At 40.2% G+C, this 12522-nt stretch overlaps 2 long non-coding RNA genes across 3 annotated transcripts; one reads left to right on the forward strand and one right to left on the reverse strand.

The window, feature by feature from the left end:
• Positions 1 to 960: 960 nt before the first annotated feature.
• LOC143358972 (uncharacterized) lies at positions 961 to 1672 on the reverse strand. Its single transcript, XR_013083047.1, has 3 exons — positions 1620 to 1672; positions 1142 to 1230; positions 961 to 1017 (listed from the first exon to the last, which is right to left on the reverse strand). It is a non-coding gene; the product is annotated as an uncharacterized LOC143358972 (long non-coding RNA).
• A 4596-nt stretch (positions 1673 to 6268) lies between these two features.
• Positions 6269 to 10696, forward strand: LOC143358765 (uncharacterized). Of its 2 annotated transcripts, none has more exons than XR_013083006.1 (3): positions 6269 to 6420; positions 6874 to 6987; positions 10569 to 10696. It is a non-coding gene; the product is annotated as an uncharacterized LOC143358765 (long non-coding RNA). The 2 variants fall into 2 exon arrangements; XR_013083005.1 differs by having other exon boundaries at positions 6874 to 6996; positions 10569 to 10667.
• Positions 10697 to 12522: the final 1826 nt, after the last annotated feature.

Here is a 12522-nt window from a genome sequence, read left to right on the forward strand (position 1 = left end):
GCTTTAGGCCGGAACTGGCCTATCAGCGGGCATACATAGAGTGAAACATAATAATGATAGAACTTAACAGGAATTGTGCCTCCTTGACATATTCAGGTACCAACAATACCTTAATATTACAATATAGCCGGAAAGCTTATCGACTAATAATATTACTCTTACGTCTATTATTCCGCAATTGGTCAAATCATATTGGCCTATGACTAATTATATATGAAATTGTATATCCTAATATTGCCATATGAATAATAATCCCATTAAAACAGACGGGGGCTTAGATAATTAAATAACTATTCACAACACTGATAAAAGGACTTACAGTTAAGATAACATTTTTGGTTATTGCATTTCCCTCATCCTATCACCAGAGAGGAAATGAGAGTGCCCACGCTCGGGGTTTTAGTGTCCCCACTTTTCTGAATCATCTTTTTAGCCTGGAACTTTTTAGCGTGGGCCAGAACGTATCATCTTTTTAGCCTGTATTAGAACCTGCATCATCTTTTAGGCTGGATCAGAGCCTGGAGGAGAGCCTCTTTTAACATAGAAGTAGCATCCACTCTGGCATTATTTGGAATCCGCTGCTAATGATGCAGGTAACATGATGCAAGTTCTGGTCCAGGCTAAAAATTAGACTAGGGGGCAGCACTATACCGCGGACACTAAAATCCCGGGCGTGAGCACTCTCATTCCTCTCTGCCTAAATAGAACATTTGCTCGTGAATTACGGAAGAAACGTCAGTGACATAGGCAATAAATAAACGGATAATGCGTAGAATGAAAATAATTATTTTTTATTGTAAAATTTCATTACACAATCGTTCTTATTGTGATCCGTAGTTTTACTACATCCTGATAGGAGCGGACTCCTACAACATCATCCTCCGAGAGGGGGTCAGACGAGGGCCGCCCACACACTCCTGTAGCGCAGGAAACGGCTCTAGGTTGGATCCTCACCGGAGGCATCGACTCGGGGAACGGCGACGGGTCATCGAGCAGGGCGGAGGTTCCGGTCCATCACTGCAATATAGACCGCGAATTAATAGAGTTTCTCACCAGGTTCTGGGAGCAGGAGGAAGTCGAAACTTCGATTCCAGCCACCGCTGACGACAGGAAGGCAGAAAAGCACTTCTTAGGCACTCACCAACGGTCTCACACCGATATAGCCGACAATGTGCGGCCCACTCCTCGGCGATGACACGACGGTTCTCGAGTTTCGCTGTCCGCTTCTCCCTGCAACATTAGATAAAAAATTATTTAAATAACAATTCGAATAAAAGATACTCCATCTTTATTCGTTATTCGAAGGTTCGAATAAAAAAGGTATCTTTATTCGACGAGTATCGAATAAATAATTTCGATATTCATTATTTCTTGGGCTTCGCGACATGCTAATGTAAGGTTCGCAATTCGCATAAAGTCGCGTCCGAGCATTAAATTTTCTTGCATAGTGTCATTTGGAACAATACATAATTGAACGTCGCATTTCTGCTTATCTAAACTGATCGTTGCATTTACATTGCCCAAAACGCGAAGGTGACTATTATTAATTCCGCAAAAATCGTTGGAACGGTATTTCTTTGAAAGCTTTCTGGCAAGAATTTGTATTTAATAAAACTTACCGGGCTGCCGGAGTCTAATAACGCGGTTACGGAAGAAGATGCAGATCCACGACGAGTTCGCCGTCGACGTGTGCCCGCGCAATTTCCTCTTCTTGTTCTGGTTCTTTTTTTCAAATCCCGAACCGTCACTTTCGCACTCGAGTTCGAATCTTTTGTCGTAACGTAAAAGTGCATTTTCAACTCGTACAGGCCCGTAAAATCACATAAATTATGCGAAATCATAAAATAACATAAGTAACATAACTCGCGTAATACACATAAAGTACTTTTCGAACACAATTGAATACGTAACTCCGCGTTATCATATCTTATTTACGGAAGTTTCCCGGGATAAAGCCGTACTGTTGTACCAGAACGTGTTCGCGGTTCAGCATTCGGAACTCGAATGCACGTCGGTTTGAACTTAGCTGCTATGTGCGTTTTGTTACATTTCCATTGGTTGTCTGCGTTTTTGTGCGGAGGAGTGTCTATCTTTCTGATTGGCGTAGGTGTAACTGTGGGCGTGGTCTGTATGGAGGTAGGGTAGACCGTAGCCGTACCGTTGGGGGTAGAAGGGTAATAGTAGACGTACCGTTGGGGGTAGGAGTCGTACGAGTCCCCAACCGTCCTGCAATTTTTTAAGAAATTGTTTTAGGCCGGTTTGCCAAGGACTCGGCCAGACGCGAGCCTTCTTCTGGCCGCTCGGGTCGCCAAGTCTCTGGTACGCACGTGACAATACAGCCAGTAATTGCCACACTCTAAATCAGAATAACTCATGAATAGTTTACTAGATGATACGTAGTGGAAATTTTGGAAAAAATTGCGTTTACTCTGCATTAGGAAAAAACTTGTAAAAGTTGCGCGTCACAACTGTATTATTTTTTATTGTAACGAAAATTTAAAAAACTTCTTTCGTGGAAATTTCACCGAAATTGGTCAATTGGTTGACGCCTTGCAAACGATTAATTTCGGTGCCACTTCTTCTCGCATGCAAGTGCAATTTTCAGTGATTAATTCGCATTTGTTCTTCCTCGCCCTCCTCATTTCCCACACAAAGAAAATCGCAAAGATGTGCGAAAAAGGGGTGATTCGGTGATTCGTTGATTTGGTGATTTCCGTCCGGGGCGCAGACGCCGGTCCCGAACAGAAACAGAGATAAAGAGATCGGGAGAGGGGGAATGAGTGAGAGAGAGGGGAAGAGGAAGAGGAAGAGATGGAGGGAGAAAGAGAGCACTGTCTCTCCGTCACCGTCGATGATTCCGCCACCCCCTACGCCTTTACTCTACGCGGCGAGCGACGCCTCCGCACGGCGCCGATCAATAACCAGAGCCTTTTTTCGATACGAACACTAAATCTCTCGAAATTAAGAGAATCTCTGCAATGTACGTATATGAACTTGCAAAATCAAAAGTGTCAAAATCTTGACAAATTGACGCTTTAATATTGCATTGAGCAGTTTAAGGGCCAGTTTTCCTACGTAGCCTTGAGTCGCCACTCTCCAAAGAGGAACTAGGAGAAGCTTCCTAGCGATCTTCACGCTACAAACGGCCGCTAGGAGAAGCTCAAATGACAGTGTGTGTGCCGTGTGCGTGTGCCATGGTATGCCCCACACAACGCTAGATCCGCAAGAACGAAAAAGATTGCAAGGGTTCGGGAGGCGGCAAATCATTGTTCGATAATGCAAAGATGGGGCTTTCCAGGGGTGAAAAGCGTTAGATAAAGGATAAATCTAGAGCGCTCGCGAACGAACAGGTCCTACTTTTGCGTTTTCTAGGCGTAATTTGCAATATTCGGCAGAATGTAGATATAAGGACACATTTTCTTAAATAACCGGGTTCTTATTGAGAATGTTGACGGCGAGCGCTCTAGCGGTGACATATACAATGTCAATGCAACGCCTATTATATTGTATAATTACGTATTAAACAAAGGATTTGCCGCCCCCGAAAAACCATCCCACAGCTATTATTTTGCTCAAATATAGTTCCGGCATTTTTCGCTACAATGGCCTACAATGCTTTTACATTTTTAATCAGAACAATATTGTTTATACGAATGAATTGTAGAGCTTATCCCGATGAAAATGAGTCCAAACACGACATCATTTGGACTGTCTTTAATGAGATTGTAATTTTTATCGTAACATTACGTATCAATGAAACTTGTTCGATTACACTCGAATTTGAACTTATTTTCATCAGGAAAATCCCCTCCATTCGCTCGTCACAATTTCATGAGGATATATTGAAAAATCTAAAAGTTTAAACTTTCATACGTGCGCGATTCTCCATCCGCTTACATTGTATGTCGTCTGTCGTCGCTGGGTCTTTGAAGCTCGGCGCTCGGTAAAAGTAATTCGAAGATTTATTAGATGCCTTAGAATAGAAAATAAAGATAAAAGATGAAAAAATTATTCGAAGTTCGAATAAATCCGCTTCGAATAAAAAAAATTATCTTTATTCGTCGGATAAATTCTCGTCGAATAAAATTATTTATTCGATACTCGTCGAATAAAGATAATTTTTTTATTCGAACCTTCGAATAACGAATAAAAATTTTTTTATCTTTTATTCGTAATTCGAAATTTTTATTTAGATAAATATTTTGCAACTCTGTGTCCTCGTTACAGCATTCAAACGCGCCTCCGAAAATTATTCGAAGTCGAATAAACCGCCGAATAAAGACAGTTGAAAATGGACATGTGGCGGCCTGGGCATCGAGCAGCAAGGAGCACGCCGACTAACCGCCAACACATGTTGTATACGCGGCGGCGATCCTCCTCGGGAAGCTGCAGAGAAACACGCGGAGATCGGTTCCGAGGGCGGTCGCCGTTTGTTACACAATCGACTGGCGACAGAAACAATTGGACAGTGGAAGGAATGCCATCGAACATTCGCTCGCTCGCGTCGGCCAGTAGTCACGTCAGAGCAGCCATTCGTGTCAGTGCCGTGTGTATACATTTTGATTAGTTTTCTCGAAAACAGGCCATTTGTCCGCACAGTACGGCGGTCCCTTTATTTTCCGAGATATTCGCAAAAACTGTCTATTTTGATGTAAAATTCTGCCTATTTTGAATGACCGAATTTGTTCTTTAGGGGGGGGGGGGCGGGTTCTTTGGTTAAAATGTACAAGGAGATTTTTATTATCCACCCTATGAAATTATCGAGTCGATGTTCTCCCATTTTGCAATCAAATTCACAGAAGTTATTTATTCATGATCACTATAAGTTGTTTCTATATATGTATTCATTGAGTGATACATGTTATTATTTATTTTCAGTGTTTTCTAATGGGTGTGGTTCGCCAACAGATGCAGTGCTGGTTTGCTCTTTACCTCACGGACTGGTTCCTAGGTCACCCCAGGGCCTCATGTTTCATTTTCAACGGTTAACCGTTTATAAGCATTTTGGGGTCTGGGACAGCTATTAGAGAGGGTTCGAGAGACTCTGAACAAAGGCTCAGCGTGTCCTCTGCTACCAGAACCCCAGGGGTTCGCTGCCCAATGCCAGAGCCGGCCGGCTGGACGAGAATGTTCTCAGGCTAGTCGGCCGGCTCGTAGCGTGGCAGTGCGAAGACAGAATGAACATGCTGTATTTATTTAAAAAACTATCAACCAGAACTTTTCTGAGTTCCTCGTGGTAATAGATCTTGTTAAGGAATTTGAACGTTGTAACAAACGAAATAACAATTTATTACCACGCTAACGAAAAAGAAAGAATATCATCTGACAATCTGCGCGGTGAAACAATTCGTCATTATTTATTTCAAAAGCTGTTAACTAGAACATTTCAGAGTCCCTCGTGGTAATAGATGGGGAATACTTTGTTAAGGAATTTGAGCGTTATTAGGAAAAAGCTACCAGAATAATTAATAATACGGTACTCCCTTTCGGAGCTATAGGTTCGAGCTACCATTTGTTGGGTTTGAGGGGAACATCTGTCGTATTTTAAATAGGCAGGTAATTTTTCTTGTGAATCAAAAACACATATTGAATGTGAAAAATTATTAGATCTCAAGATATTTTCAAAAAATGTCATACATTTTCTTGTATTTAGTGAAATACAGCTACACTTTTTCAAAATCTTAGTTTTCGTACTCGAGTTACGATACGTGACTTGCTACTGAATTATGAAATGCTCACTCGTACAAATCGGATTCTGTTATGATAACAATGTCGAAAGGGTGTTTACCTTTACAACATAGTTATGAAGTGTTTGAGTATCTTCTTCAATAAAGACATTTTTTGAAAATATCTCGAGATCTAATAATTTTTTTGCCATGGTACCCTAATCATTTTTTACGTAGAATGAAAGGAAGAATCTATTCTATTTAAAGAAATGATGTAATTGTTAATTGCACATGCACTGCAGCATCTAAAAAAAATTTAAAGGCCTACAGATGTAGTGCTCTTCGAACCATTTATCTTTCTCTTTTATCATTTTTTCGTAAATGCAATAATAACGGAGTTATGACTTGGAACAATTGCGTGGACCACCCTGTATAAGGATGTGCGATGCTGTTTCACTAAGTGCCAGGAACGTTTCCTATTTCCATGGTGTTGTAAAGGAGAGGTAGGGATGGATTACCTAAAGAGCTGTGGAGCCCCTAAAAACATTTTTTTTTGTGCCACGCACAGCAGGGAACTGTCAACGCGCTCTCGAAAGGCCATCTGGAAAGGGTCGAGAGGCCAGAGAAGAAATTCGGTTCCAAAGTCTGACACGGTTGCCGCTAGTAAACGCTAGGGCCAAAACCAGGGTTATAATTTTGAGCCGGCCGGCCGGGCCGGTGAGATGTGCATCGACCTTTAGAAGTAATTTTGCAGGTATTTTCTCATTATTTCTTTATCAATGTTTTTATTTGAATAGATCTTGTTCTCTTGAATTTGAAATTTATGGGATATGGGTCTTAGGGATTGGTATTTCCTTATGACTTCTGTGAAATATATTCTTTACTTTCCTTGAGTTTTAGCGCCTTTTATATATATACATTAATACACGAAGTGAGGTATGTTTTTTCACCTTGCAATCAGATTCACAGAAGTAATTTATTCATGATCGCTATAAGTTGTTTCTATATATGTATTCATTGATTTCATAAACGTTGAATGAAGTCGTCACAAATGCAAGTATTTCAGGTACAGACAATTTCTAATTGCAACGCAAACGATCCCTTCATTTATTCTCAATTTGTCCCTAAAATTTATTTTCCTTACCGCGTGCAGTAGCTTGAAAACTTTACCTTCTGCCGTTGAATACATGTTATTATTTATTTTCAGTGTTTTCAAGTGTGTGAGGCTCGCCATCGGATGCAATGTGGGTTCGCTGTTCACCTCACTGACTGGTACCTCAGTCACCCCAGGGCCTCGTGTTTTGTTTTCAACAGTTAGGAAGTAATTTCCGCAAGTATTTTCTCATTATTTCTTTATCAATGTTTTAATTTGAATAGATTTTGGAATTTATAGGATATGGGTCTTAGGGATTGCTATTCCCTTATAACTTCTGCGCAATATATTCTTTACGTTCCTTGAGTTTTAGCGCCTTATGTACATACACTAACGAGCAAAACTGAGTCTACACTATTTGAAGCAACATAACTTTTTAAAAATCAGATCAAATGACTTGAATTTTATTGAGAAGTTGGAAGGATTAGTTTATTAGACGAGGTGTAAACATTTTTGAAAAAACTTTGAATTGGTCGGAATCGCGAAAGAAATAGTAAAAGTTGGTTTTTTTAGCTTTTTTATCTGAGCCTGTATTGAAAATTTAAAAAATGTGTTTGATTCGCTTGAATAAATTATATCCATGCTGAAAATTTCACCGATATTGGTTAATTCGTTTACGAGTTATAAACGCTTAACCCATTTGCATCATCGCTCTACTTAAGCTGCCGCGTTGAAACATCAGCGACGTTTTACTGACGAATGACTCGTATCACCGCGCGCGGTCGATCGTATGTGCAGTAACGGACATCCAAATTATTCATGGAGTTTATTAACAATGTACTGTTTAAAACGATTGTTACACAGTTTTATATCGCAAATATCGCATTTTACATTTTTTTTTTACAAAAAAGGAAAAACAAATATTTTTTATACATAAAATAAAACTATTTAAATTAAAATGAAAAATTAAATAAATTAAAACGAAACGCTTCCACAAGTGGTTAAACGTGGTCTGTCGCAACCAAAGAATATTTCGCAATTGGAAAAAAAAAACAGTCGCAGGCTCGCGGATTATTCCGCGCTCGGTGACAGCTGACAGTCGTAGGGTCGCGGATTATTCCGCGCTTGGATGCAAATGGGTTAGAAGTGGAAAAATGGCCGTCTTTCACGATTTTCGACTTAAAATCGCTCTTTTAATCGTTTATAACTCGTAAACGAATTAACCAATATCGGTGAAATTTTCAGCATGGATATAATTTATTCGAGCGAATCAAATACATTCTTTAAATTTTCAATACAGGCTCACATAAAAAAGCTGAAAAAATCAACTTTTACTATTTCTTTTGCGATTCCGACCAATTCAAATTTTTTAAAAAAATTTTTTACACCTCGTCTAATATATATATATCATTTATTGATTCCCCTCGGGGTTACAATTTTAACCCTTTTAGTGCCGGGCGAAAAAGAGGTGCCTATGCGAGAATAACCGGCCGAATTTCACGGTTTTACTAGGGTTTGGGAAAATGCTCATAAAAACCAAACAAGAAACAATATTCAAAATTCAATATTCAATGTTCAATATTCATGATTCAAAAATCAGTATATTAAGGACGATATAGAGAACAAAACAGTGACACTAGTTTTTTCTATATTCATTGAAAATTATATAAATAACAAAGGTATAAAAGATCATAAAAAAAGTAAAAGTCCAGTTCTCTCTTACAAAATGTATTTGCACATACAAAAAGTCATCTTTTCATCATAATTTTATATAGACCATTTATTACAAAGTATATACTTTGCATTTCCGATATATTTTGTAACAGGATAAAGAATATTACATAACAAACATAAAAAATAACTCGAAGGTATATGGTAAGCGCCGGACGGATTATCTCTTCCGAAATACGTAATTGTTATAGGTTGGTGGCAAAATTTTAGAAATCCTGTCTTGCTAATTGTTGGTTTGTCATAAACAAAAATGTTTGACACAAGCGGAAAACAACGGCGATAACAAAAATGACGCTTTCAGACTGTCACTGGGGCAAAACGAAATATACTGCTCACGACAGCAATCGAAGAAAAACGAACTGATCCTACGTCTCGCTGCGGCAATGCGATCTTATTTCGTGAGAGTCTTCAAACAGTCGTTTATAAAACGCTGTCGACATGTTCCGATAAGAGGGCCCAACGCCACGGCGATTCACGCCGTAGGTCGGATGTCGCCTGAGCGGCGACCATCGATGTTTATGTTAGATTTCGTTAGCTCCAAGCAATAGGAAAAAGTCGTCGTCCACAAAGAGTTAAAACGAAAAACTATTTTTTAAAATTCTCTCGTAATGAAATTAGACCATTTATAACGTCTTATAAATTTATTTAGAGATAGAGTTATCCCGCAATGCGAATAGTAAAGCGCTATCAGGCGCGGGCCGATATATCGACTCTGGCACTTCTCGCCAGTGCAGCAAGAGCCGATATATCGGCCTCCGGCACTATAAGGGTTAATTACATCTCCAGCTTTCGCTCGCTCTTACCCTAATCTTAACCTTAAACTTATCCTAACTTACCCCAACTTAATTAAACTTATCCTAAAAACACGCCATAGAGGGAGAGGAGAGAGAGAGCGATCTTACACTAATATCCGCCGCGTTCTTATTTTTCCCTCTCCCACACACACATGCTTCCTTGCTCTCCCTCCTACCTGCACCTCACCCATCCTTCCCGCGCCTCCTGGACCTCCTCTTCCCGCTGCTCTCTCCTTCACTCCATTCCTATGCATTCTCTCCATTTACTTCCTCTCCCATACCTCTTCCATTCCTGCTCTTCCTCCATTCATCCACCTTCCTCATCCATTCCTCTCCTTCTCCTTCATCCCCTAATACTTCCCCCACCATCCCATGCCAACCTCCCCCTCATCATCACCCATACACATTTCCCACACATGCTCCCACGTTTCCTCCTCGCACCCACAGACCCTACATACTTTCTTCTCCGCCAACCAATACTTTCCACCTCTCATCTCGTTTCCCAACCTGTACCTGGCCACCTGCTCTCTCCCAACCCTTTCTTCAGATACACTGGTATCCCCTCTCCCTTCACCCTCCCAAACCACATGTTGTACCTTGCTCTTCCTATCTTTTCCCATCTCTCCCCCTGTTGCTTCTTCTTTTCCCTTTTCACTATCTCCTCACTCACTGCCTCTATCCTCTCCTCCATCATCTCAGCCGCCTCCTCCGCTGCCCAGCCCCTCTCTTCCCAAAAACGCTGTCTCACCTTCTCCCAACCTACTACCTCCCCTCCCCTTCTAAACCTTCCTCATACCTGCTCCCAGCACAACCTAGCTAGCTCCCCCCTTCTCCCGCCCTCAACTTCTTCTGGTACCAACCATGCCCTTAACCCCGTCCTCCCTCACAACAACTCCCTCTGCAGCTCTTCCCTCACCATATTACCCCGGTGTGCACCGCTCTACTCTTAGGACCCACCTCAGAAACCTCTCCTGCAACCTTTCCGCCCCTTCCCATTCCTTCCTACACCTCCTCTAATAAACTAATCCTTCTAACTTCTCAATAAAATTCAAATCATTTGATCTAATTTTTAAAAAGTTATGTTGCTTCAAATAGTGTAGACTCAGTTTTGCTCGTTAGTGTACATTAATATATACATTAATAATCAAATTACGACAAGTGCCCAAAGACAGGTCGTTTGTCCGCACTGTACGACAGTCTCTTTATTTTCCGAGATATTTGCAAATAACTGTCTATTTTAATGTAAAATTCTGCCTATTTTGAATGACCGAATTTGTTCTTTAGGATGGAGGAGAGTTCTTTCGTTAAAATCTACAAGGGCATTTTTATTATCCACCCTATGAAATTATTGAGTCGAAGGGGTCAATGTTCTTGAACTTTGCAATCAAATTCACGGAAGTAATTCAACGGTGGTTCATCAACGTTGAATGAAGTCTTCACAAGTGCAAGTATTTTAGGTACAGACAATTTTTAATTGCACCGCAAACGATCCCTTCATTTATTATCAATTTGACCCTAAAATTTATTTTCCTTATCGCGTGTAGTAGCTTGAAGACTTCACCTTCTACCGTTGGATACATGTTATTATTTATTTTCAGTGTTTTCAAATGGGTGAGGTTCGCCAACGGATGCAGTGCTGGTTCGCTCTTTACGTCACGGACTGGTTCCTCGGCCACCCCAGGGCCTCAAGTTTCGTTTTCAACGGTTAAGAAGTAATTTTGCAGGTATTTTCTCATTATTTCTTTATCAATGTTTTATTTAAATAGATCTTGTTTTCCTGAATTTGGAATTTATGGGATATGGGTCTTAAGGATTGGTATTTCTTTCTGACTTCTGTGAAATATATTCTTAACGTTTCCTTGAGTTTTAGCGCCTTATATATATATATACAGGGTGAGTCACCAAACGTTAGCACCTCAAATATCTTTGTTGTTTCTAAAGATACGTAAAATATGGTAAGGACAAAGTTGAATGGTACAATGGGGCTGACACGATGCAAAAAAAATTTTGTTTTTATGTCATTTTTTTGGAGATATCAAGGTCACCTTGACTTTTTTTAAATGGAACCACCCTTTTTTAAACACCTACAATGATAGTCCCTTTCATTAGTAATTCAGTGACTATAATTAGTCCAAGGTCATTCAAGGTCAAGGACAGAAAAACGTATAAAACTAAAATATGGAAGCAGAATACCTGTATTTTATAAATGTTCGAAATGATGGCCGTCTGCGTCGATACATTGTTGTAAACGAGGTCTGAAGGAATGTTGCACTCTGATAAGTATATCCGACGTGATATTCGTACATGCTGTGATGATACGCTGACGCATATCTTCAACTGTTGTTGGAGCATCCGTGTACACGGTCTCTTTTAGCAGACCCCATAAAAAGAAATCCAGTAGATTTAAATCAGGCGAACGTGCTGGCCATGAAACTGTTCCGCCTCGTCCAATCCATCGGTTTGGATATCGAGAATCCAACGTTTCTCTTGCTACTCGTGCATAATGACCAGGACAACCGTCATGTTGGTACCACATATCGTAGCGATTTTGTAAAGGGACATCTTCTAACAAAATTGGCAGATCTTCTTGCAAAAATTGAGCATATTTCTGTCCCGTCATCATTCCGTTAACGAAATAAGGTCCAATTACTTTGTCGTTCAAAATACCACACCACACGTTTACGCTCCATTGTCTTTGATGATCAATTTCTCGCAGCCAGTGCGGATTATCCACAGACCAATAATGGGCGTTCCGTAGATTAATTGAGCCATGATTAGTAAATGTTGCTTCGCCCGTAAACAAGACATTAGAAAAAAATGAATGATTTTGAAGAAATCCCCATTGACAAAAGTTAATTCTATTTTGAAAATCATTCCCGTGAAATTCTTGATGGAGCGATATGTGAAACGGATGAAATTTATGTCGGGCCAGAATTCGTATTACGCTACTTTGACTTATGCCTGCTTCCCGGGCAATTTTTCTCGTACTAACGTGAGGATTGACAGCTATAGCTGCTAAAATATTAATTTCATTGTCTTCATTAGTCGTGGGATTCTTCCGTTTGTACTGTCTTGCATGTACACTTTCAGTACTTCGAAACAACCTGTACGTATTAGTGAAAGTATGTCTAGAAGGAGTGTTTCGCTCGGGGTACCTTTCTTCATAAAGTCGTCGGGCCTGCACTGCATTTTTTCTACATTCACAGTAAATCGTGATCATATCACAGTTTTCAGTCAT

The sequence above is a fragment of the Halictus rubicundus genome, chromosome 11 (assembly GCF_050948215.1).
Source record: "Halictus rubicundus isolate RS-2024b chromosome 11, iyHalRubi1_principal, whole genome shotgun sequence".
Taxonomy (NCBI): Eukaryota; Metazoa; Arthropoda; class Insecta; order Hymenoptera; family Halictidae; genus Halictus; species Halictus rubicundus.